This window comes from Adiantum capillus-veneris, chromosome 2, assembly GCF_014529385.1.
Source record: "Adiantum capillus-veneris isolate H3 chromosome 2, ASM1452938v2, whole genome shotgun sequence".
In the NCBI taxonomy this organism is placed as follows: Eukaryota; Viridiplantae; Streptophyta; class Polypodiopsida; order Polypodiales; family Pteridaceae; genus Adiantum; species Adiantum capillus-veneris.
The window spans coordinates 49,288,467-49,314,687 of record NC_140932.1 but is presented as its reverse complement, the minus strand read 5'-3'; the positions used below and the strand labels follow the sequence as shown (position 1 = coordinate 49,314,687).

General features: G+C 44.2%; 1 long non-coding RNA gene across 1 annotated transcript; it reads left to right on the top strand.

The window, feature by feature from the left end:
* Window positions 1-615: 615 nt before the first annotated feature.
* LOC147462747 (uncharacterized) lies at window positions 616-24,925 on the top strand. Its single transcript, XR_015184595.1, has 3 exons — window positions 616-1,068; window positions 23,547-24,185; window positions 24,434-24,925. It is a non-coding gene; the product is annotated as an uncharacterized LOC147462747 (long non-coding RNA).
* The last annotated feature ends 1,296 nt before the right edge of the window (window positions 24,926-26,221 follow it).

Genomic DNA, 26,221 nt, shown 5'->3' with positions numbered 1-26,221 from the left:
CTTGCAGGTCCCATGAGCTCCAACGACAGTAGCACAGACGAGCGTTCAGAGTCTATATAGAGGGGCAAAGGTCGGCAAGCCGCCGCCCACGTTGAGAGAGAGAGGGAGACGTGGGAGAACCATCTGCTACCACCTACGAGAGAGAGAGAGAGAGAGAGAGAGAGAGAGAGAGAGAGAGAGAGAGAGAGAGAGAGAGAGCACCAAACACCGTTGGCAGGCCACTCGTGTACCCCTTTTCGCTTTCCGTTGATGGCATCTTCAACAGATTCTCTAGTTCCCCCATTTGTTGAAAACGACCAGACATACACACACACGCAAACAAACACATTTAGTATCGTGTTTAGCAAGCAAGCGAGCACGTCATGGACTGACATACACCTGCTTTAGCAATGCAGGAGAGAGAGAGAGAGGGGGGGGGGGAAGGGGGGGGGGGGGGGGGGGGGGGGCAAGGCTCGAAAAAATCTTTTTACAAAAACTTGGCAAACTTGCATATGTGAGTAAATTGACAAAATTTGAAGGTTTTTACACCAAATTACACTAATTTTTTCAAAAGGTTTTCTCACCTTCAAAAATAAAATTTGGATGTAAATTTCAAAATTTGTAGGTGGGATTACACTAAACCTAGGTTTTTTTCGAGCACTGCCGCGGGGGGCACATGCAAGGTACATCAAGCCATTTGTGAGGGGGCCGCAGCCCAGCTGAGGCCAGCAATGCCTCTAATCACGACCATCTTGCACACAATCTTGTGCTGTACGTTACCCTGCTGATTGTGCTGTACGTTACACAATCTTGTGCTGTACGTTACCCTGTTGTACAACCGTGCTTTCAAGTGCATCAATTTGTGGGAGAGAACTTAGAAGTTAGGAAATTCCCTCTCCTCGTGTACTTAATTTCTTCGTTTTTGTTGCCCAAGTACAATAGTGTGATGGACTCTTGGGATTCACACCCCATTGAAGCAGAAAGGTTTTTCAACAGCTAGCAATGCCCTTGCCAGGATGCGAGGGCTATGTGTCTTCGGCTTTGAAGGACGCTCCTATTTCCCAGTCTCTGATTTGGAACTCAAACTAGGTATGTGTCGAATATGCACTACTTGGGAAGCTTTGAATTTTGAATGTTCAGTGTTGGATCTCCATGGTAGTCTAGTTTTGTTTCCTTGTAATCTTCACTGAGAGGGATCTCATTAAGCAGCACTTGTTGGCTGTTTACGTAGTCCATTTCTCAAGTACACTCAGAAACAAAGTGGGGATGATTTTTTGACGCAACCTGTTTCCTTTTTTCGTTTCGACAAAGAGAATTAAGTTAAGATCTTGTTTTTGTTTGGTTGGTGGTAGGATCCTGGGAGTGAAGCTTTTTGGTTGGGCTGTCTGTCTTTAGATGAAAGCATCTCTCTGCCAACTTAGCTGATGTTACCCACTCACTCTTTTTGACTTTTCTTCCTGGTTGCTCTCTCTCTCTCTCTCTCTCTCTCTCTCTCTGTGTGTGTGTGTGTGTGTGTGTGTGTGTGTGTGTGTGTGTGAAATTATGAGTGTATTCAGCCAACAGATCAGTCCCTAGATCAATGTTCCCTTGACAAGCACAAGACATCAATCTCCTTGGCTAAAGCTGACGGTTCCCTTGACAAGCACAAGACAAGACTAGTTGCTAGGGACTTCTCACAGTGCCCATACGTTGACTTTGACGAGACATATGCTCCCACCGCTTGTATGACTACCATTCTTGGAGACATGGAGATCTACCAGACACCAGACGGCATCTTCTTCTGGTAGCAGAAGTATGCCAGATCTATCCTGAAGAGATTTTAGATGACAGATTGCAGGCCCATTGACACTCTCTTGAGTCCCGGGAGAATGTTCCTCTTCATGACCTGTCCTCACCGCGGATTGATAAGCGAGTATGGGATGAATGTGTGTTGTCTTGTATATCTAATAACATACTCACACCCAAATATCTGATACATTGTTTCAGTATGGAGGTCCTTTTGCACTAAGCCTTGTCAACGACATTGGAAGTGTGCTACCCGTACCATACGGTACATACGTGGTGCATTGAACTATGGTGTATTCTATGGTCGTGAGGGTTTGAAACCGTTTGTTGTGACTCAGATTGGGCGGGTAACCCTGACACTCGGCACTCTAATACAGGAGTAGTATTACACTCGGTTCGGGATCTATCTCTTGGAGCAGCAAGTGGCAACCCACTGTTGCGCTTTCATCCACAAAGGCCGAGTGTAGGTTAGCTTACTACGTTGCTTGTGAGGCTATTTGGCTTCGGGGATTACTTGGGGATTCCTCAGACTCCTGTAGCATCCTGCCACACTTCTTTCATGCGACGACCAAAGTTACATTGCCATCGCTTAGAACCTTGTCTTTCATGCTCGGACGAAGCACATTGAGTTGCAATACCATTATGTTCGAGAGCGGGTTTTGGCAGGAGACTTACTCTTGGAGTATGTTCCTATAGCGGAGAATGCAGCAAACATCTTCATGAAGGCTGTTCCGTAGAGGATTTTGGCTTCTTATTGTTTCATTTGTGTCGTCTCAGCATCCAGTGCTAAGAGGGGGTGTTAGAGTTACACCACTACTGCTTCGACGTCGATTTGGATGCCACCCTTTGCATCTCACATAGGTTGCATAGCCAGGCACTTACCGTCATGTCCAACCAGGCGGTTTTGCATATTGTGGAGTTTTTAAGTTTTCACCTAATCACTTATTAGATGGTCATTTATTCCTGCCCCATTGCTATATAAGAGCATTGGGGGCAGGTCATTTGTACATTGTGCGTCTGGTGGTCAGTTATTTGCGATCAGTCTCCTTCTATCTCTTTCCTCCATCGCCCCCTCTCTGCTAGTGTTTCTTGGTTGGGGCTCTCTCCAGTGCTAGCGTTTTGCTTGCTCTCTCTCTTGCTCTCATCTCTCTTGTTTTCGTTGTGTACTCTTACACTTCCAATGCTTATTAGCTTGCGTAGAGTAAGATTCTTGAGCTTTGCTAAGCCGAAGCTTCACACTCTCAACAACCTCAACCAAGGACTGACTCTTAGCATTTAAACAAGGTAGGATCCGTACGTACGTATGGATCTGTACGGTACAGTACTGTACCGTACGGATTCGTACTGTATGTTTTTTTTTTTTTTGGGTGCGTATGGTACTATGGGTAATGTGTGGAAAAAAACCCTATTGCATCGGCAATTTTTGGTTTGCCCTTCTTTAGCCTTATCCCAACGCCTAATTTTGTAGACATTTCGACACAACTTGCATCTGTAGAGTACACACGAATGTCATTGCGGTGGTGAATATAGGAGGGCAAGCACGATCAGAAACTTATATGAAAGCTTTGCCTTGGTTTGCAGAATAGTGAACTAACATGCTTGGAGTGGTATTGATGAATTTTTTATCAAGTACAGACCGTATTGTAGGTTTTTGGCATTAAAAAAAAAAACCCTACAAATTTTACGTACCTAACAACTCTATCCATTCGGTACTACGTACAGGTCTTACCGAATACGTACCGTACCTACGTACCTTACCACCTTGCAGCATTAGCATCGGGCACCCAACTAATTGATCGAGTCAAAAGAGACTGGAACGGACTGTTGAAAGCTTCCTTGTAAGGAATACTACCAATTGCACTGGAATAACAGTCATCAAGATAGCTTGCACGAGCGAGAGATACTGTTTTCACTTGGCTTGCTAATCACGAACATAAGACTCAAGACATCGAAGGCTAACTGATCATAATTTTCAGGTTGGCCATCGGACTGTGAATGAAATGCAGACGAAAAAGTAAGCTTTATACCAAAATTCTCAAACAATACACGCCAAAATGCCGAAGTGAATCTGCATTCTCTCGGACACAATGGACTTAGGTAAGCTACAAAGAGGATACCAATGCTTAATAAAGGGACATGCAACATCTTGTGTGGTGACATTGGCCTTACACGGAATAAGCATGCAAAATTTGCTGAATCTATCAACAATGGTCTAACATTGTGCATTCCGTGTATGGGAGCTAGGCAGCTAGTTTGTCACAAAATCCATCAACCTTTGGGGATAGGCAAGAGACCCTGTTGCTTACTGCTAGGAGCTTTGACTTTTTAATAAACTGAACACTTGGGTGACATACTTAAACACATCAATTCTCATCTAAGGTCAATAAAAAAGCGCTCTACCTTTTCTAATGTGCTATTCATGACTCAATTGCCACCCATGAGTGCATCATGGGCATCATGCATCTCTAAAATTGGGTAAAACACACAAGCGATGACGAAAAAACAAAAGCTCATTACGGATGATATAGTTGTAGGGCCCTTGCATATGAAGAGCTTGCAACGAATGTTTATGAATTTTGTATTGATCATCAAATGACACGCCGTGTATGGAACTGTATGGAACTGGCTGGCCACGACTTGATGGCTGAAATCTGTCCTCTGCGACTCAAAGCATCTGCGACAGGATTAGCTTTTCCTTGGAATGTATTCAATCTTAGCTTTGCCTGGATTGTACACATCCTTTAGAAGTTGCACATAATTTGGTGGCATAAAGCGAGCTTGGAGAGCCGTCTGAAAACCGTCCCAGTCATAGGATAATGGTTCATCAGGATTGCTCCCTTCATCACGAAGCTTGTGTCTGTGAGTACATGTGTGAGTATGTATTGGGTGTGTGTGTGTGGCTGTAGGTGGCGGCGACAAGAGGAGGGCTGGAGGGCAGCGTGGTTGCAGGCCTCACCGCCTCTGTCCCTCCTCTGTGCGTGTCACCTGTGCCTCCGCCTGCCCTTGTCACCTCCGCTCTCCTGTGCCGCTTCACCTCTTCCTCTGCACGCTGCCAGCTGTCTCCTCTGCATGCGTTTTCCCTTCCCTTTGCTTGCTGTTGGCCGCCTCCTTTCTGTTGGCTGCCCCCCTCCCTCTTCCGTTTCTGGCCTCCATGCTCCCTCCTTGTCTTTTGTGTGTGCGTGTATGTTTTGTGTGCTTGTGCTTGTTCTAACGTTTTCTGTTTAAGGTCTTTGTGTGTGGTTTTTTTTTTTTGTGTTTTCTTGGTGTGTGAGCATGTCAGGGTTTTGGTGGCTGTGTGTGGGTGTATGTGTTTGGTTGTGTGTGTGGGTGTTGGTTCTCTTGTTTGCAGCCCAATGTGTGGTGTTTGTGTTTGGCTATGCGTGTGTGATGTGTTGGTGTTTGTGTCTTGTGGGTGTATTTGCTCAACTGCTTTCCTTGGTGGAATTTCTCTTGGAAATCGGTTCGCCTTGGTTAATGAGGATGACTTCATCGATACCTCGTCACCTTGCTTTTCCTGCCGATGCTTGGTTAGTTGGCTGTTGCATCATGTCTAGATGCCAGGTGCTCTGATTTGGCGAAGACCTCCCCCAATGCTCCTTTTCTGGGCGTCTACCTTGGTGGTGTTGCCACAATTTTTGATGGGCTACTTTTATGCTCTGATGGTCTCAGTTCCCTCCTTGTGGAATGCTTAGCTCCAGCCCTGTCTGCACCATCACGTTAAGCTGTAGCTGCTCTCGACCCCAGTTAGCTGCCCCCGCTTGTCGCGCTTATGTTACCCGGGCGACGTGGGGTATTTTAAGATTGACCCGGCCATTCTTCAGTTTGGTGTTCCAAGCCTCTCTGCCTATTACAGCCTCTCCTTTTTGTCGGAGTGTGCAGCGGAAGTAGAGAGGGAAGAGATGATCTCCGATAACAACGAGCCTCTGTATGGCAACAATCGCAAAAGAAGAGCCTGTCCTTGATAAACATCCGAGTCCCAATCTCTACGGCAATCACGTCCCTCCGATAACAACGAGCCTCTGTATGGCCTCGTCGTCCACAATATGTATATGTAACATCAGGTCTAGTGGGCTGAGAACCAGAACCGGGCTGACCTTGTTGAGAGGCTCCTCCGCCACGTGCTACAAGTGTGCTGTCATGAGCACTGGTAGGATCCCTCTCCTGAATATGCTGAGTAATTTGCTGCAAAGCAAGGAGAAGATCCTCCCAAGTAGTGGCAAGGAAAGAGGATACTATCACGCGATGGGCACGACGTGCCAAAGGAAAAGAACATATTAAACAGACTTTTAGCACTTTAACAACAACTGAACTGAAGGAGTGAGAGAGCACACGCGACAGGAGTGGCTGAATTCCACCCCAAAGCATAGTTACAGGGGACGGAGGGGAGGAGGCTTAGGAACGTGGAACGGCCGTAACCGGTTTTTTGTCCGACCGGCGGGAACGCAGGCAGCTGTACCGGGGACGGCGGACGGACCGGCAGGGGGCGGACAGGAATGGCAGGGAACGGCCGGATTTTTCAAATTTTGAAAATTTGACCGTTTTTAACGGACAGAATTGGCAGCCAACGTCTGTTTTTTTGGGGGGGGGGGGGGGGGGGGGGGGGGGCTTGGGAGGCTATAAAAGCACCCTCGGACCTTTGGGTCTCTGAACTTCAATCAAGGCTCAAGTGACAAGCCTCTCCTCTCTACCGTCTAGACTCTACGGTCTACCTTCGGGCGCTCAAGCTCTACCCTTGAGTCTCTCTACCCACTCTTTCCCTCTTCTACCCTCTCAACTTTGAAGCTCTCCTCTACTCTCTCTCCACACAAGCTCTCCTCTCTCTCCACCATCATGTCATCTCAAGCTAACTCCACTTCTCAAGCCGACTCTTCTCGAAGGAGGCCCGCCGTGCAAACATGGTCGTGGTGGGATGAAGTCGACTCTACCACGTGTGGTAAAGGTGGCGGTGCAAGACCATGGACGTGCAAGCTATGATCGTACAAGAGAACGGGTGGTGCAAACAAAGTGCGAGCCCATCTTCTTCATGAACCCGGTCACGAGGTGAAGTTTTGCCCTCGAGTATCTCTCAAGAAAAGGTTGGAGCTTCTTGAGAAGCTCGCGGTGTATGAGGTCGCGTAAGCGGCCAAGAGGGGCTGTTTTGTTGCCGTTGACCCTCCGCCACGGCGACACCGCGAGAGCAAAGGCAAACCAACCTTGACTCCACCTCTCAAGCGTTCAAGACAAATGCATCTACACCGAGGGCTTCCATTTCGCATCGCCAAAGCACCCTCAACAAAAATTGGAATCCTAAATCGAAGGAAGAGGTGGATTGGTCGGTTGCCCGATTCTTCTTCCACGACCACATTGCCTTCCATGCTTCGCGGTGAGTTTCCCTTGTGACTTATGGCATATGTATTATGCACATTGCAATCTCCCATTTTGTATTTCATTATGGGGTCTCAACTCTAAACTCTCCATACTAACACAACATGCTCTATTTTGTGTGGATAGGTCTCCATACTTTCGAACCATGGTTACGAAAATAGGGGAATATGGCCCCTCTTATGTGCCACCTTCATCGGAGAGGCTTCGCACCACCCTTCTTGACAAAGAGAAGCTTGCCGTGGAGCAAGCGGCTCAAGCAACAAAGGATTTGTTAGAGACCAATGGCGTCTCTCTCCTTGTAGATGGATGGAGCGACACCCGCTGTCCATCCACGGAGTGGTGGCCTACTCTCTGGGGGAGATGTACTTTGTGGAGTCACATGATGCATCTGACAGTGGCAAGGCCGCGGAGATGCTTGCTGCGGAGTGGACAAGCACCATAGAGATCATCGGCACGGAGAATGTCCTTTGTATGGTTGCAGATGGAGAGGCGTCAAATAGGGCAGCTAGGGCTATCATTGAGGGCATGTATCTCAGTGTCTATGTCACATTTTGTATGGTGCATTGCCTCAACAACCTCCTCAACGACATAGGGAGCTTGTCATAGGTTTCACCCACCATTGGTGACGCCTCTCAAATTGTCTCCTTTGTGCTCAACCATCAAAAAGTGCGCCATGAGTTCTCAAAGAGGAGCCACTTGTCCTTGCTTAATATTCAGAGACAAGATTTGCATTCAATTGACTTATGCTAGGCCGCTTGTCTACATGTGGCGGAGCCTTAAGGAGGCTCTTTCTCAGTGATGAGTTCCAGGCCATGCCAGAGTCTACATCAGCAACAAGATTGAAATGCCGAGAATGGGCCGACGACGCCGCTTGGTGGGAGGAGGTGAAGACTCTTGATGCCATGGTCAAGCTTACCTACTTCGAGTTGTGGATGGCTTGCAACCATGCGAGAGATAAAATCTTGGAGAGTGGAAGATTGCGAGAACTGAAGATTGAAGATTGAGCAGTTGCTTCTCCAATGCGAGGATACGATCGGAGGTATGCGCTTTGTATAGTTCACAGACATCATGTGCTGACTGATAAGAGGTAAGAAGTGAAAGGATAGGGTCCGCACAATTGATGCACAAAAAGGAGAACACCTTGCAGTTATGCTAACGCCAGGTGTCAAGCATGGCCTGTGTCATGATCGACGGTCTTGTAGATGATCCGCCAAATATGAAAAGAGAAGGGATAGAGGGTGAAGCCGCCTGTGTACTGATAGGGGAAGAAGTCGAAGTCGAAGTAGAAGCCACAACAAAGGTAGAAGCCATAGAAGAGAATGACGATGTAACAGTGGGACAAGTGGCATTCCGCTTGTCGTCAAGCCAATCCCATTAGCTATGCACCATGACCTTCATCTCCCAGACGGTATAGTTGGAACCATCAAGCTTCTTGGGTGTGGAAAGAAAAGGAAGACCAGATCCGACAGCCATGTCTACAAAAAAAAGAGGGTGACAAAGTACACAACCACGAAGTCTCAGGAAGTGTCCGCGGAGAAGAAGGTAAAGCTGAATATGGAAGAAGCAACCGGATCAATGTCGAATGGACTGAAAACACCTCAATGGAATGTGATAACCACCAAGGATGCAAGAAATTGCAACGGTCCACTGCTGTCCACACCGAAAGAGACCAAAGAAGGCTGAAGATACGTTGTTTTGGGGGAAAAACAGCAGGGGTTCCGTCGCCAAGGAAAGGTCGCAGAGGATGTAGAGGGTAGGGAGTGGAAGAGGGATGTTTTGGTCCTATGCTGCAGAAAAACCAGCAACCAAAAGTTAGAGAAACAACACCAGGAAAGAGGTATCCGATGGCCGATCAAGTGGGGGAAAGGTGACCGCCTGAGGTATACAGTCCACAAAACGTAGGTAAGGGCTGAAAAAAACCGCAGCCAGCAGGGAGGGTCTGGGGAGATGGAGCGTCTGAAAGAGGAGGATGATGGGAGGGTGGATAATGGCAAAATGCTGGAACAGCCTGTATAAAACGCTGGTCAACAGGGGATATCTTTCGCGATGAAAGTCCTCCAATGGGCCTCCAAAACCTAGGCGATAGAAAGCAGCAGCTCTGATACCATGTCGGAGTGCGCAACGGAAGCAGAGAGAGAAGAGACAAACCACGCGAGAAACACAAGAGGAGAGAAGAAGATGAGAGACAGATGGGGAAAGTTGGCAAGCTCAATAAATCCAGATGAAAAGAATCTACAATGGGAGAGAGAACAGCAAGCGAGTGGCACCCTATATATAGGGTGCCAGCGTCCTAGTAGGCAAAGCCAAAAACCTACGAAGGGGGCTCATAAACCCCAGGCCGATAAATGAAAATCGGCGTGAATATGAGCGTGAAGTCTACGTGGACGTGAAGTGGCAGTAAGCCCAGTGGCAGTGCCTGAAGTGCAAGAGAATCCCATAGTGGGAGGTGCAATGGACGACTAACCGACAACCAAGGGCCTGTGCAAGTGGTGTTATAACCGGGAATCCAGAGAGAAGGATTTGGAGGTGACAAAACCTCACACTTTTGTGACTTGGCCTCTTCTTCACTATTTGTTGGGTTTCTTCACTCCCATCCTCCTTTCCTCGCCTGCGATAAATTTTCTTGTGCCTGTTTTTCTCTTCTGGTCATGCATTGGTTTCTGAGGAAGCAGTTTATTCCTTCGTCTTGACATGTTTTGGAGGTGCCTATCTTTTAGAGGCTTACAAACTCTCTCTTCTCTATTTAGATGTTAGGCCTTTCCCTTGTTAGGAGGTTTTTCCCTTGGTTTTTTGTTTTGCAATTTTCAGTTGGGCATCGGGCCATCCTCAGGTTCTATGCTTTTGGGCAGCCTTGTATCGTGCCTCCGAGCGTTTTTGTATTAATTTACTCCTCCCGTCGGTTGGCACGGTTTTGTGAGCGAACAAAGTAATATAAAGAATATTATGTGTCCTTTGTGTGTGTGTGTGTGTGTGAGTGAGAGAGAGAGAGAGAGAGAGAGAGAGAGAGAGAGAGAGAGAGAGAGAGAGAGAGAGTGCTTCCGTCTACTTTGTGGTGGTCCTTTTTTTTAATTCAAAGTTTTGACTTCCAAATTTATAGTCTTTATAACACCCTTTACCAATTGAATTGACGTTTTTGTCTTGTAAAATGCAGTCGCAAATAGCAAAAACACAATCTCCACGATAGATTCTTCACTGTGTAGCATGAATACTAGCTGTCATGTTTCTCACAGTAAACAACACCTGCTCGTCTTCAAAATTTGCAGTGCGCTTCTTGAAGCTCTCCATTTATAGCGCGTGCTTTTTTCTCTTTTGAATGTGTCTTTTTCATGCATCGAGTTTGACAAGAATATTGTTTGTGTCCTCGTCTTTTCCTGCCTCTTCATCTTGAAAAAGAACAGCCGTATTGATAGCCTCATGCTTTGGTTATAAATTGACCATATCCCGAAGTGTTGGGACATGTTTCTCAAGTTTTGATAGATTCAAATCTACAGCTTTTGTATGGGTCAATGATTGCCCTTTGCTGACAACCCTCGCCACAACAAGCCTCTATCAAAAAAATGAAACACAATTAGTTTCAAATGACAAATAAACCCAAGCACATTGCAAAGCATAAAAGTCATGATAAATGGTTTTTACCTATCTCTTGCTTTTGCTTGAAAAAGCAAGATATACTCACAGCTTGTTGGCACATGCCTACAACCCCAGAATAGATTTCCCATGTAAACAAGAGAGAGAGAGGGAGAGAGAGAGCAAGTGCAACTTGCCTATTGGCCAACTTTAGCAAAGTCTTGAAGCATCAGCCTCACGAGGCTTCTAACATTCACGGCTTTGACTTTCAAATTGTCGGCTTGTATTCGTTCTTGGAGCTTGCCTTCAAGTTTTTTCTATCTTTCGCTCCCAAAGGCGGTATGGACTTTCTCGTTCACCTGTGAGCAACATACATTGTGCATTTGATGTTATGAAAACCCACAAAAGACAAAAGACAAACTTGCATATAGGATCTCAAAAGGGTTTCAAGCTGATGAGCCCCACTGGTTCCAAGCACCTTTGCGTCATTAATCGTTTTCCTCCAAGAGACCAGCTTTCTTACAGCAGCTTTCAACTTTGCTCGAGCCTGGTTAATTTGCGTATTATTGTCCTTCAGTTGCACTTGCTCGTTGAAGTAAATCACATCTCGTATGACCTTCAATTCATCAATCGACATGGGGTTGTGGCCTGTCAATTTCTTCTCCTCATACACAATTAGTTATTTATCTGTCATGTTCCTCACAAAAAAAAACACATGCTCGTCTTCAAGATCTACAACACACTTCTTGAGGCTCTCCATTTCTAACGCGTACTTCTTTCTCTCTTGGATGTGTGCTCTTTCCATCGCATCGAGCCTTGCAAGAATAGTGTTTGTGGCATCTCCTTTTTCTTCTTTCTCATCTTGAAAAAGAACTGACAGCTCGATAGCCTCATGTCCTGGCTGTAAGTTGACCAAGTCATCCCGAAGCGTTGGAGAGACACAGCGGAGAGATGTGTCTCTCGACTTTTGATGGATTCAAATCTATAACTTTTGTGGGGGTCAACGGCTGCCCTTTGCTGACAACCCTAGCCACAACAAGCCTCTCTTTTATTTCTTTACCAAGAAATTGAAACACAGTTAACTCTAAATCAATTCGGTTAGATACCCATCCTCTGTTTAGAAACACACAGACAGAGATTACTTGATCCAAACAAACATGCTCAAAACTCTTTTTGAAAATAAAAAAAAATTAGAACTCTAGATAGCTAATGATAGTTTTTGCGAGCTATCTAGAGTTTCAATTTTTCAAAAAGAGTTTTGAGCATGTTTATTTGAATCAGGTAGTGTCTGTGTGTATGTTTCTAAATAGAGCATGGGTATTTAACCGAACTGATTTGGAACTGACTGTGTCTCATTTTCTTGATAGAGGCTTGTTGTGGCGAGGGTTGTCAGCAAAGGGCAGTCATTGACCCACACAAAAGCTGTAGATTTGAATCCATCAAAACTCGAGAGACACATCTCCCCAACGCTTCGGAATGTGGTCAACTTACAACCAGAGCATGAGGCTATCAAACCGGTTGTTCTTTTTCAAGATGAGGAGGTAAAAAAAGAAGATGACACAAACACTATTCTTGCCAAGCTCGATGCATGAAAAAGACACACGTCCAAAAGAGAAAGAAGCACGCGCTATAAATGGAGAGCTTCAAGAAGCGTACTACACATCTTGAAGACGAGCATGTGTTGTTTTCTGTGAGAAACATGACAAGTAGTATTCATGCTACACAGTGAAGAATCTATCGTCGAGATTGTGTTTCTGCTATTTGCGACTGCATTTTACAAGACAAAAAACGTCAATTCAATTGGTAAAGGGTGTTATAAAGACTATAAATTTGGAATTCAAAACTTTGAATTAAAAAAGGACCACCACAAAGTAGACGGAAGCACTCTCTCTCTCTCTCTCTCTCTCTCTCACACACACACACACACAAGGCAAGTTTTGTAACCATTACATTAAAAAAAACCATGTAATAGGACCATCATAACATAAAATGTCACAGAAAGATAATGTCAGAAAGTAGGAAAGTTTGCTACTAGCAAAGACAATAGCATTTGCACCCATGTGTGGAGCTACAAGCAAGACATCACCAGCACAAGGAGAGGGGATAAATTCGAAGAGAGCTTAAAGAAAAAAAAACAAAAAAACAACTAGTGAGAGACAAAACTATGCTTACAAAAAAAATCACGCAAGGTACATAAATTCATCCCTACTCCTAAATGATACCGAAAGCACCGTGGGGGAACAATTGCATTAAATCGATCACATGAAATCCACAATCCATAGCATTGGGTTGGTGAGGGCCATTAATTGCTCACATGGAAGTTATGATTTGGGCCATTAATTGCTATCACATGAAAGTCGTGCTTTGGGATAGCTAGCTTTTGTCCAAGCCTGGCTCCAAGAAACATGCTACCAATAGTGATAGCAAGCTACATCAAGGCACAACACATGCATTAGGACAAAGAATTTTCTCAGGGCCAAAATAAAAAAGTCTATGAGTCGGGACAAAAAACACAAAATCCGGTGTACCTACAGATTGCAGGCTGACACTCTTGGCTTTGTATGAGCTTGAGGGCCTATAAATAATGCATCTTCTCCCTTACATTGTGATGACTCTGTGACTCCCTAAGCTTGCATGCTATTGCCATTCTAATTCTCTCTCTCTCTCTCTCTCTCTCTCTCTCTCTCTCTCTCTCTCTCTCTCTCTCTCCCCACGCCCCCGGGTCGACCCTCGTACCCAACTCCACTCATCCACAATGTGTAAGCAAAATTCACTCTTGTAACTCTAAGTTATGCATAAGCTTAATGATTCTATTATGATTAACCTTGCCTCTTTGTGCTAGCTTTCAAGGCCATGGCTATGCCCCACATCTTACAAGGTCATTCTCTACCCATGGCCCCCCTTGGTAATACAAATTTGTGCACTGCCTTAATTCAAAAAGAGAGAGAGAGAGAGAGAGAGAGAGAGAGAGAGAGAGAGAGAGAGAGAGAACTTGGTCCCCCACATGGCCAAATCCTCTTTATTCATACTCAATTTGCTAGCTTGCAAACTAGCTTGTCTTGTAAGGGCATACACAATGTTTTAGACTAAACAAGGTGAAAATTCAAATTGGCCTTCATGTGTGTGTCTGTGCGTGCGTGCGCACATGTGTGTGTGTGTGTGTGAGAGAGAGAGAGAGAGAGAGAGAGAGAGAGAGAGAGAGAGAGAGACCTTAGGTCTTTTGTTTGAGCTTGGAAATATCCAAAAACTGACAACGGCCCTCAACTTTAGCCAATAGATGAGTATGCATCATAGAGTGGGAAGAGTGCATCTTTGATGATTCTATAGAAAGGAACTTGGGTGCGCCCTATTTTAAGTTATGAAATGTACATCCTACTTTTGTCGGCACTTCGTAAGCAGGGCCTAATAGGAGGTTTTGGTTTTATGTTGCGCTTCCAGTTGTAAAAGGAAGGTTTCCAAGTTGAAAGTTAGTACTGTCCCTCTTCACAAGAAGTTTTGGACAAATTCTCACAATATTTCGACTTACCTCAACATCATGAGCTTCTCTGAGGGAGGCGCCGCATACCTAGCTAGGTATGATTGGGGGCAGGGGACCGCCGGCCCGGTGGGGGGGCCAGCGGTTCCCTGCCCCCAATCGTACCTAGCTAGGTATGCGGTGCCTCTCGAGCAGAAGCTCATGATGTTATGCATTGTATGGAAAACAATGAGGAAGACTCGGTTTTCCTACATGAGAAACTTTCTAAATCTTCTTGTGCTTTCTCTCTCACCTCCCAAAGGAAGGTTTTCAAGTTCAACATTAGTTATCACCCAGACGGCCTTGTTAATTAACGTATGAAATTTTTGTCCTACTTTTAAGTTCGATGTCATAGTAGGCTACGAGGAGTCCAATGTATGAGAAAAGGATAATTGAACTTCAATTCAGAGCTTCCAGTTAAAACATGGGGCGATCGTCTCCTCTTCATCGCGATCGTCTTCTGCTCTGTTCGCACTTCTCGTTATTGCCATCGCTATCGACAGCAAGCTTCTGCTACGGATACCAGACAAACTCTGCTTCAGTTTTCCAAGGCCTTCAGCTCTTTGGCGACCAAGTGCTGCTGAAGGTCATGGTTTAGCCCTCTCTAAGCTGCTGAAGACGTAAAGCTCCACAATGCAGTCAGTTTGCATCGCTTTCTCTGGCATTCCGTCAGAGCATGCTATATTGCTTTTCCAGAGGATGTAATCTTCATGTTCACGTTTCGCTTTCCAGACATAGAGTTCAGTGCTTTCGGGCATCAGCCTTCAGCGAGCAAGAAAGTGTGAAAGAATCAAATGATCAATCACCAAGTGTGGGTGTTGATGATGTAAACCGGACCTGGCACATGCATTCGCACATGTGTCAGATAAGCAGTATGCTCTAGGTCAGGATGATGCAAGACTGATATGTGTCTAAGCCCAAGCTTGGTAATGATGTTGGATATTTTCACGACTAGGCCGGCTTGGAAAGCTATGAAGGGCAGTCCTTTTACAGAGCAGATCAATATGTGGATCGTGTGGCAAGAAAAGAGAAGGTTGAAACATCTTTTTTCTCAAGCAGATGCAAACCCTTTGGATGCCTATAAACAAAATGCCCTCCTTACAGAACTAAATAAGCACAGGTAACATGAATGGAGCTTTCTTCGTCTTCTTTGGTGTTAAGGCTTTGTAGAGGTCCAAGGCTTATAGACCTCTTATTTGTCTTTTGAGCTTGGGGGGGTCTTTCTGGGGATAGGTTCAACATTATCTTTCTCGGACTTTGTATGTTATTTCATGAAAGAAGTTTTGAAGAAGTGAAAATGACGTGAGGTATTGCATGTTGAAAGGCTCTATCGTTTTTTCTTTCCTTTGACAACGAACTTTAAGGCCAAGGAAGAAGTTTGCTTTTGGCTACTGATATAGATACACAATGAATCTAAATGCGTTGATTGTTGGGGTATAAAGCCCAATGTGGTCGCCCAGGTAAGTGGGCGGGCCGCCCGGTATGTACACATATTCTTTTGTAAAAACCTAATAAGAACTCACTATACTCTACACATTACAGTAGAGCGAGTTCACCATATCGTCGTACTCTTCTTCTCGCACTCTCTCTCGCGTCACACTTCCGCTCGTACTCCTTCAACTCGTATCAGAGCTCAGATCGAGGCTCGGGGCAGCACTGCAGGAGGCTAGAGTCACCAGCTCAGATTGGAGTGAAATTCGACAGACGAAGACACGGCCCTAAATCCTGTGGTAAGCCCAAAGGGCTTGGTGTTCTCAGAATTTCATTCTGAGGTCATCTCGGTTATCGTTCGGCTTCGACAAAGTTCTGCGCAGACCATTTTCGACTACGTGGTCTCAGCGGGTGCAGATCCGACTCTGCAAATTTAGGGTTTTCGGCCTCCGACTGCAGGTGCTGAGGATATCGACACTCCCAGAGTGTTGATTTGTGGCTGTCTACACATCGAAGGACGGCTCACAGTTCTTGGAGGCGTGTCACATACGACACGGGCGCATCTACACACAGACTGTAGGCGACATCCACTAGTTCATCAGGTTGATATTGGTTCAGAGGTCAGTTTACAGGGGAAACTCTGCCGAATTTTTCCCAGAAAAGTAAACTACTGTGAAGCGTAGCTATGGCTGGATCACAGGACACTGCTCTTTACAATATCAAGAAGTTGGATGGAACCAATTTCCCATTGTGGAAGAAGCAGATTTGACACGTGTTGCTACAAAAGAAGCAGATAAAACCTATAAAGCTCAAGGGGATAAAACCAGAAGATATGGACGAAAATGAATGGAGCGAAATGGATGAATTGGCACTTTCTACCGTTATGCTGACTTTGGCAGAAAGCGTTTACTTCAATGTAGCAGACGAGATGTCGGCTTATCAACCATGGTTAAAGTTGAGTGATCTTTATGAGAAGCAGAGTGCAGCTTCACAGGTATACTGGCTTAAGAAGCTTGTTGACTTGAAGATGAAAGAAGGGACACCTATGTCCAATCATCTGAATGAATTCAACACAATCTATAGTCAGTTGTCAGCTCAAGGTGTCAAGTTTGATGAACCTGTTAGAGCTATGTTCCTGTTGATCACATTGCTTACTGAAGAAACCAATAGAAAGTCTGCTTACTGAAGAAACCAATAGAAAGACAATGGACAAAGGCAAAGGAACAGCCTTAGTTGTCGGAGGAAGGACCAAAAAAAAGTACAAAGGTGGAAAGAGAAATCAGTCTCGTAGCAAGTCCCGCAGTGCTAAAGGCAAGAGTGACATAGAATGCTACCATTGTGGCAAGAAGGGTCACATGAAAAGAGACTGCAGAGAATGGAAAGCAAAAAAAGGCAAAGAGAAAGCTGAAGACCATGGTGAGAAGAACAAGTCCTTAGTGAAGATTCAAGAAATAAATGTGACAAACACTGTTGCAGAGGATGACAATCTAGTGTCAGGAGACATCTACTTCTTGAAGAATACAATGGACTCGGCTCTTCTTACAGCATCTGATGGAAATGCACTGAGTGACTGGATTATAGACTCAGGGGCATCACTTCATGTGTCTCCAAACAAGGAGTGGTTTACCTCTTATGTGACCACTAAAGATTATGTTCGGCTAGGCAATGGGCAGACATGTGAGATCTTAGGTGTTGGAGATGTACAATTGAAGTTTCAGAATGGCTCTTCTTTCACGCTGAAGAATGTGAGACATCTTCCCGCAATTACAAAGAGCTTGATCAGCACAGGTTTACTTGATGATGTTGGCAACGTCACCACTTTTGGACAGAACATGTGGAAGATATCCAAGGGTTCTTTGACAGTAGCACATGGAGTAAAGTCTGGAGGACTTTACATGATTTATATATCAAATGTCTCTAAAAATGCAATCAATGTAACCGAGCAGCCGAACGTTTCTTTGTGGCATAGCCGGTTAGGATATATGTCCAAGAAGAGAATGGAAATCTTTTCTCGTTCTGGTTATTTGTCTGGCTTTTCATTTAATGATTTTGAATTCTGTGAACATTGTCTGTATGGTAAGTAAACACAGCAGCCACATAAGCATAGAAGCAATAGAAGAGATACACAGTTGGCACTTATTCATAGTGATTTGTGTGGACCTATGCCTAACCTATCTCTAGGGGGAGCTTCTTACTTTATGACATTTATAGATGATTACTCGAGGAAAGTATGGGTTTACTTTCTCAAGCACAAGGATGAAGCGTTTAGTGTTTTCAAAACGTTTGTGACACTAGTGAAGAATCAGAGTGGCAAGAAGCTGAAATGCTTACGCATTGACAATGGTGGAGAGTATGTTTCAAAGGCCTTTCAGGACTTTTGTGAGTCAAAAGGTATAAAACGTGAACTTACTGCTCCTTACAATCCTCCTCAAAATGGTGTTGCTGAGAGGATGAATAGGACCATACAAGAGAAGGTCAGAAGTATGTTGTCTAATGCACAGCTGCCAAATGGGTTTTGGGTTGAAGCTGTATCAACAGCTGTTCATCTTGTAAATATATCTCCTAGCAAGGTTTTGCAGAAGGATTCAGTGCCAGAGATGGTATGGTCAGGCAAAATGCCCTCATACAAGCATCTCAGAGTCTTTGGCTGTGAGGCATATACTCACGTTCCAAAGGAATTTAGGAACAAACTTGAGCCAAAGAGTAGAAAGTGCATCTTTCTAGGCTATGGTAATTCTGGTGAGATGGGGTACAGACATTGGGATCCCGAATCCAGAAAGGTTGTCCGCAGCAATGATGTTCACTTTAATGAATCCAAATATCATTCTAAACCAGAGAGGGTTGAGGAGATTAGAAGAGTTGTCTTCCAAGAAGATGGACCTGCACGTGCAAGACAAAATGTCAGGGCTCAAGAGGAGCAAGGACAGAATAGAGTGGAACCACAGGTTGTGGCTGAGCCTGAGCCACCTATTGTGCGTAGATCTGGACGTGTCACGCGACCTCCTGATAGGTTTGTTCCATCTATGAACTATGTCATGTTGACTGATTGCAATGAGCCTTCATGTTACAAGGAAGCAGTGCAAATGAAGGACTCCGGGAATTGGCAATTGGCCATGCAGTCAGAGATGACAGCTTTGCATAAAAACCAGACATGAAAGCTATTTAAATTACCACAGGGCAAAAAGGCTCTACCTTGTAAATGGGTTTACAGGTATAAGATCACCGCTCATGATAGTCAGCCAAAGTAAAAAGCAAGGCTTGTTGCCAAGGGCTTTAAGCAAGAACAAGGCATTGACTTTGATGAAGTCTTCTCTCTGGTGGTCAAGATGACTACATCGAGATGCTTTCTTGCATTGGTTGCCATATTAGATTTGGTGTTGCACCAAATGGATGTCAAGACAACGTTCTTGCATGGTGATTTAGATGTGGAAATTTACATGCAGCAGCCAGAAGGGTTTGTTGAGAAAGACAAGGAAGATTGGGTATGCCAGTTGTTAAAGAGTCTTTATGGCTTAAAACAATCACCGAGGGCATGGTACCATAAATTCCACAAGTTTATGCTTTCTCAAGGCTACAAACGTAGTAAGTTCGATCACTGTCTATATACAAAGAAGGCTAAGGATGGTAGTTGGCTGATCCTTATTTTGTATGTGGATGACATGTTGATTGCTGGCAAGCACTTGGAAGAAATTTCAGCTTTAAAGTCAAAGATGGCAAAATCGTTTCACATGAAAGACATGGGTGAGGCAAGTCATATACTTGGTATGCGCCTTGAGAGAGACAGATCAAAGAAGTTGATTTGGTTATCTCAAACAGAGTATATTGACAAGGTTTTGCAACGTTTCAATATGGAGAAGGGAAAGAAACTGAGTGTTCCATTGCCACCATATGTGAAACTTAGCAAACAAGATTGTCCTGTGTCTGAGGAAGAACAGGCTGAAATGGATAAGATTCCATATGCGTCTGCAGTGGGTAGTTTGATGTATGCAATGATTGCTACTCGCCCAGACATTGCATTTGTAGTGGGAGTAGTAAGTCGATACATGTCAAACCCAGGCAAGAAACATTGGGAGGTAGTGAAAGGAATATTGAGATACCTGAAAGCTACAAAGAGTATGCGTATATGCTATGGGAGTCAGTAGCTAAGTGTAAAGGGTTTTACAGACTCAGATTATGCAGGTGACTTAGACAACCGAAGGTCTACGTCAGGGTATGTCTTTACAATGGCTGGTGGAGCAGTATCATGGCGTTCTAAATTACAAGATTGTGTTACTCAGTCTACTAGAGAGGCTGAATATGTTGTAGCATCAAAGGCATGCAAAGAATCAATTTGGCTTAATCGACTAGTAACAGATTTGGGAATCAAAGAAGAGATGCCTGTGTTATATTGTGATAGTCAAAGTGCTATACAATTGGCTCGCAATCTAGTTTATCACTCAAAGACAAAGCATGTGGATGTGAAGTATCATTTCATCAGGGAAATGCTCGAGGATAAGCAACTTCAGCTTGTCAAAGTTCACACCACAGAAAATCCTGCTGATCTACTTACAAAAGGACTTCCCTCAGAGAGCTTTGCGCATTTTCGCAAGCAGTTAGGTGTAGGGTAGTACATCACTTCTCTACATCTCTTGTATATTAGCTTGTATAGTAGCTTCTCTCACACTTAAAGTACCACATTGGACTTTAAGTGGGAGGTTGTTAGGGTATAAAGCCCAATGTGGTCGCCCAGGTAAGTGGGCGGGCCGCCAGGTATGTACACATATTCTTTTGTAAAAACCTAATAAGAACTCACTATGCTCTACACATTACAGTAGAGCGAGTTCACCATATCGTCGCGCTCTTCTTCTTGCACTCTCTGTCGCGTCGCACTTCCGCTCGTACTCCTTCATTGATAACCGTTTGACATACAACATACCCCTAGCATGATGACATAGCTTGTACTCGAGGCTATATAATTGCTCTTCTTGTAACAGCTCTCAAACTCATTGACCTTGCTACACAATAAAAGCTAAAATCAGCAAAGAAACCATTTTATACATTTAAGTTTTTGTGATAAATTCTGATGAAAGAAGAAACCCATACAAATTGTCACAGGTTCCTCCACGCTTAATATAATCCACGACACCTTTTGCTCCTTGTAGCTCCGTATATTCAGTGGAAAACAGGTTTGGCAACTCGGCAAATATAGGTTTCAAACTCCTCCAATTTTTTTGGTAAAATCCTCTCCTGAGCATGCTTCTTACTTCTTACATCCACTTTAGCAGGCTCTTCGATAGTTTTTGGTGCCCCTTCTTCTTGAATCACCACATGCACAGATGCACTCTGTTTAACACTTATGCCAAACAAATCAGGACACAAATGCACCAAATCTTCCTCCACGCTTTCTTGAGATGTTGTACATGAAGTTTCACTATCATACGAGTCACTTTCTGTCGCTTCTGTGTACACCAAAGGTGTGCCCCTCATGCGCCATGTTTTCGTTTCCAGTGTTCTTAGAGTGTTGGAGGCACTAGTTGATGCAATGGCAATATTTTAAAGCGTGGAATTTACCTCTAGTTTGTGTTTTACAAGAAGTTTTCACGTTTGCTTTCAATTGTTGTGCTCTTCAAGTCTTTGATACGTTTGGTTTTGCTCTACGTTTGGCAAAAGAGATGTACGTGTGATTAAAAAAACCCATCTCTCTCTCTCTCTCTCTCACAAGCATGGACACACTATTTGTTGGACTTTACACTACCCATAGCCACATTTGACCACATGTGTGGTTGTGGATGTAGATTGTAATTGGTCATTTCTCAACAAAACACAATCAAAAGTAAGTAGGAAGGATGAAGACTTACAGCTAATAAAGTAGTTGGCTTGTGAGGCTTGCTTGCTTCCTCTATTCTAGGAAATAACCCCCCCCCCCCCCCCCCTCCTTCCCCCCCCCCCCTCTTCTCCCAACATTGAGCGCTCAATGCCCCCCATAAGATTAAAATCAGATGCGCCCAGAACGGCTCGCGTAACAAACATAAAACAATCACAAGCGGTGATTTTTTTTAAATTTAAATTGTGACCCGGGAAAGTGGTGTTGGATTGGCGGGTGTGCGTTCGCGACATGATCGAGTTTCAGAATGCATCTCGTTCCAAAATGCATTTTTGAGGGTCCGGAATGCCATTTTGGAATATTGAGGGGCCGAAAGGTGAGTTCCCTGTCACTATGCAACAATATGCCACTCATGTTTGTCTCTATACCCATGAATTCACAAGCTTATACTTTGTCACCAAAGGCTGTCTGTCCGCTACTCTTGTATACAAGCTCGTTGTATTTTTAGCATTGATGATCAACGTTTTCAGTGTTGATTATCAGCGCTTGCAGCATTGATTTTGAGCATTTTCAACATCGAAGGCCACCAACAATTACTTTTTGGAGCAGATCCATCATCAAGAAGTTGTTCATCTTGCAAAAATCAATCCTATAGATCTGCATTTTGAAGCTGCCTAATCAGCCCAACAGACTAGCCATTTAGGCCGGCCAAATCAGCTCCATAGGTGCCTCTTTGCAGGAATTAATGTCGCTGTAGTCACCCAAGGTTTGCATTGAATCTAAGATCACATATCTAGTTTTGGGATGTCATTTTCTTAATCAAGAAGGAAAACCGCTCTAGAAACAGAGTGGGGGTCCATCTATGAGGAAGCCCACATTTTCACATAACATCCCCTTTCTCTCTCAAGGTGTTTTTAATTTTAAGATTGCGTTTCAGCACCAGTTCGTTGTTTGAAGGTAGCCCATCGCCAAGTCAATGTGTAGCAAAAACTAGTCCACAAGCAAAACTGCATTTTCAGGTTTGAAGAAGAGCGTTTTTTGCATTGAAGATCAGCCTTTTCAACATTGAGGATCTGCGTTTTTCAGCCAATTCCATCAGCTACCTGTTGGAGAAACTCCATCGCCAAGAAGTTGGCTTGGCAAAGCAGTCTTACAGATGTGTATCATTCGAGCTCTAGATCGCCGGACATTTCAGCAATCAAAATTGACCCAATGGGTTGTGAGAGTGCACAACGGAAAAGAGAGAGAGAGAGAGAGAGAGAGAGAGAGAGAGAGAGCCATCGAGAGACGCTAGCTACACATATGAGATCTGCCAAGAAAACGTTGGCCAAAGGGGGGGCGATGGAGGGGAGAGAGTGATTGTCATAACTCTATATACATATAAATGCAACTTAGCTTATGAGCACTACTATCTAATGGTAACATTTTAGCACTTATGCTCTCTCATAGTCCAAAGTACGCAGTTTGCCAAATAAGGCAATGTACTAAGAAAAATATCTATAGTTTTGGACTAGTGCAGACTGCCAAATGAGGTAGCACTTAGTGCAATATTCATGTGGATTGGTCATCCACCTCTGCTTAGGTAATGGTTAAAGGTTTACTTAGTTATTAGAATGGATTATGGCACACTTATTAGAGTTTAGATTGTTGAATGAGGCAGTACTTTTCATTTTGGAATACTATTTGGAACTTTAGTCACTCTTGTTGCATACTTTATAGTTCAGATCATCAAAAGAGGCAGGACTCTTTGCTTCTCATTATGATTATATGCAAGTGATTGTCAATCGCCAAATGAGTTAGCAATCCCTTGTTATATTATATGTGGAATTGGCCCACCACATTATTTACTTTTATGATTATGAGGAAGGATTGGATATGATATGGAACTTCAAATGTTATATTATGAAGTTTGAAAATAGATAGGGAGCAATGTTGCCTCTACAGACATGATGTATATGGTTGTATTCGTGTGGTATGGGACACAAGAATACGGTGTATTTGTTGACTAAGAGTGTAAGAGTCCATGTCTAGGCACAAGCACATCAATATACATGCACAACTGTCAATGCTATCTCTAACTCTCTTTTTTTAAGTTAATTGCAGATTCATTTTTGGAACGATACTTAACAATTGAGGGCAATTGATTCTTAACCCGGGAGTATGTTATGGACCCAGGGATGATGTAAAACCCTCAGTGGGATGTATACAAGAGATTAGCCTCTCTCTCTTTTTCTCATGTACGATTATGCTAATATGAAGTACTCAAATATGCGGTGGAGGAGATGAGCACTCTCCTACATGGGGGAGATTCTGTTGGGGTCAGCCCAACTTGGGCGGACACGCCTCATGTGAACATTATGTAATTTCCTATAAAGGTTGAGGAAACGTAAATGATAACTCTCTTCTACTTTCATTTCAGTTCACGCAACTCTCTTCTCTGCAACTCTATCACTCCCTCTCCTCATCATAAGCATACAAGACACCGTTGGCTTCCGCTTTGTACTCATCACGTGGTATCAAAGCAGAGGACGCTTCCTTGGGAGATTTTACAAAAGAAGGTCGAGAAGGAGATTGGCGAGAAGCCTGCAACAAATCTGTCTGGCAAGGAAAAGAACTCAGTCGAGAGCTAAATCGACCAAGAGCGAGCAAGAAGGGCCAGTACTAGCCGGCCAAAGGCGGCCTACATCAACCAACGGCCAGCCTGTAGATCCCATACACAAGAAGATTTAGAAATTTTCTCATGTAGGAAAACGGAGTCTTTGTCAGTGTTTTTCATACAATGCATAACATCATGAGCTTTTGCTCGAGAGGCACCGCATACCTAGCTAGGTACGATTGGGGGCAGGGGACCACCGGCCCCCCCACCGGGCCGGCCGTCCCCTGCCCCCAATCGTATCTAGCTAGGTATGTGGTGCCTCCCTCACAAAATCTCAGGGTAAGTCACAATGTGGGAATTATTGTGATAATTGGTCCAAAACTTCTTGTGGTAGCTCAAAGCATCGAGCGAAGGAATGATCTTATAGCCAAGCAATTGCAATCAAAAGTTAGCAACAACAGCAAATCGGGCAAGCTCAAAAAATCGAGCATTCGTAAAAAGTTGAGCATTTGGGGAACATGCAACAGCAAGCAGCATTGGACACAATTGGATGTAGCGAGTGCAGACAGAATAGATCCGACAAGAGCTGGATTTGAGGAACTTGTGAGCAAGGCAAAACAAGGCCTATCGTGAGCATTGAGGGATTGCAAAGCTTGGAATCCGGAAGTGCTACAAGATCTTCAGCGAAAGAAATCATGACCAGGAATAGAACTGGGCAATTCTGAGCTATGTAGTACATTGGCAAGCTTACCCACCACATCCAAAGCTTTTTTTATAAATACTAGCTTGCGCGACCCGCCTACGGTGGGTGTCGCTCGCTCTTACTAATGGTACAATGATAAGGCCTCGAGTGGTGCTTAGGCATGCCAACTCTATCTACATAAGCCCTATATTTAGAGAGAGAGAGAGAGAGAGAGAGAGAGAGAGAGAGAGAGAGAGAGAGATGTGTGCTTGATGCCTTTCTCTATTGCCCGTAAATGATGGCGTCCTTTGTCCCCATCTATCTATTTAATTTGTCAACCAAGGCACTACCGAGCACGACGTTTTCTTTCAACAACAACTAACTAACAATATCATCATAAATTCTTTTGCTCATATCAGCATCTTGTGTAATGCCACATGCCTTAAACTTTGAAAATGTATGTGATTCCATTTGGAGAGATGCCCTCTCTTTGCATCTACTAAAAACATCCCAAAGATTCTTGACCCTGACCCTTGCCTTCAAGATGCAAGCATATGTGATTGCACCTGGAGAGACACTCTCGCTTTGCATCCATCGAAAAAAAAACCCTAAGCTTCCTCGCCAATTTGTGCATATCCCACAATCAATGAATTCCAAGAGACGACATCCCGGATAGGAAGCTTCTCAAGCACTTTTTGTGCTTGATGAAGTGCACCACATTTGGCATACATGTCGACCAACAACATGACATTTTCTTTCAACAACCCATCACTAACACTATGATCGTGAATTCTTTATTCCATATCACCATCTTGTGTAATGCCACATGCCTTCAAGGTGCAAGGGTACGTGATTGCATTTAGAGAGATTCCCTCTCACTTCATCTGCTAAAAACAACCAAGAGCTTCCTGACCCTGAACCTGTTGGACATATCATGCAATCAATGTATTCCATGAGACAACATTGTGTACAGGAATCTTGTCGAGGACCTGCTATACTCTTCTCCTCTATATTTTCTTGTGTAGTGGATATTAGTGGTTTCTTGGCACTGCTCTCAGAGAGACACCCTCGCTTCGCATATGTTGAGAACAACCCAGAGCTTCTTTGCCATACCCAAGTTTCCAAAGCACCCAGAGCTTCCTGACCCTGACCCTTGCTTTCAAGATGCAAGCGCATGTGATTAAATCTAGAGAGACAACCTCTAGATAAAGGTTGATGGCTTATGTTGTATGGTATTGTGTAGATTTAAGGTTGAGGGTAGCAGCATGCTACACCATTGGGTAATGAATCTAGATATGCGGGCCTACGATGAGTACGCATGTTGTAAACCCTAAGTGGGATGTATACAAGAGATTAGCCTCTCTCTCTTTTTCTCATGTACGATTATGCTAATATGAAGTACTCAAATACGTGTTGGAGGAGATGAGCACTCTTCTACATGGGGGAGATTCTGTTGGGTCAGCATGAACACATGAACACACCTCATGTGAACATTATGTA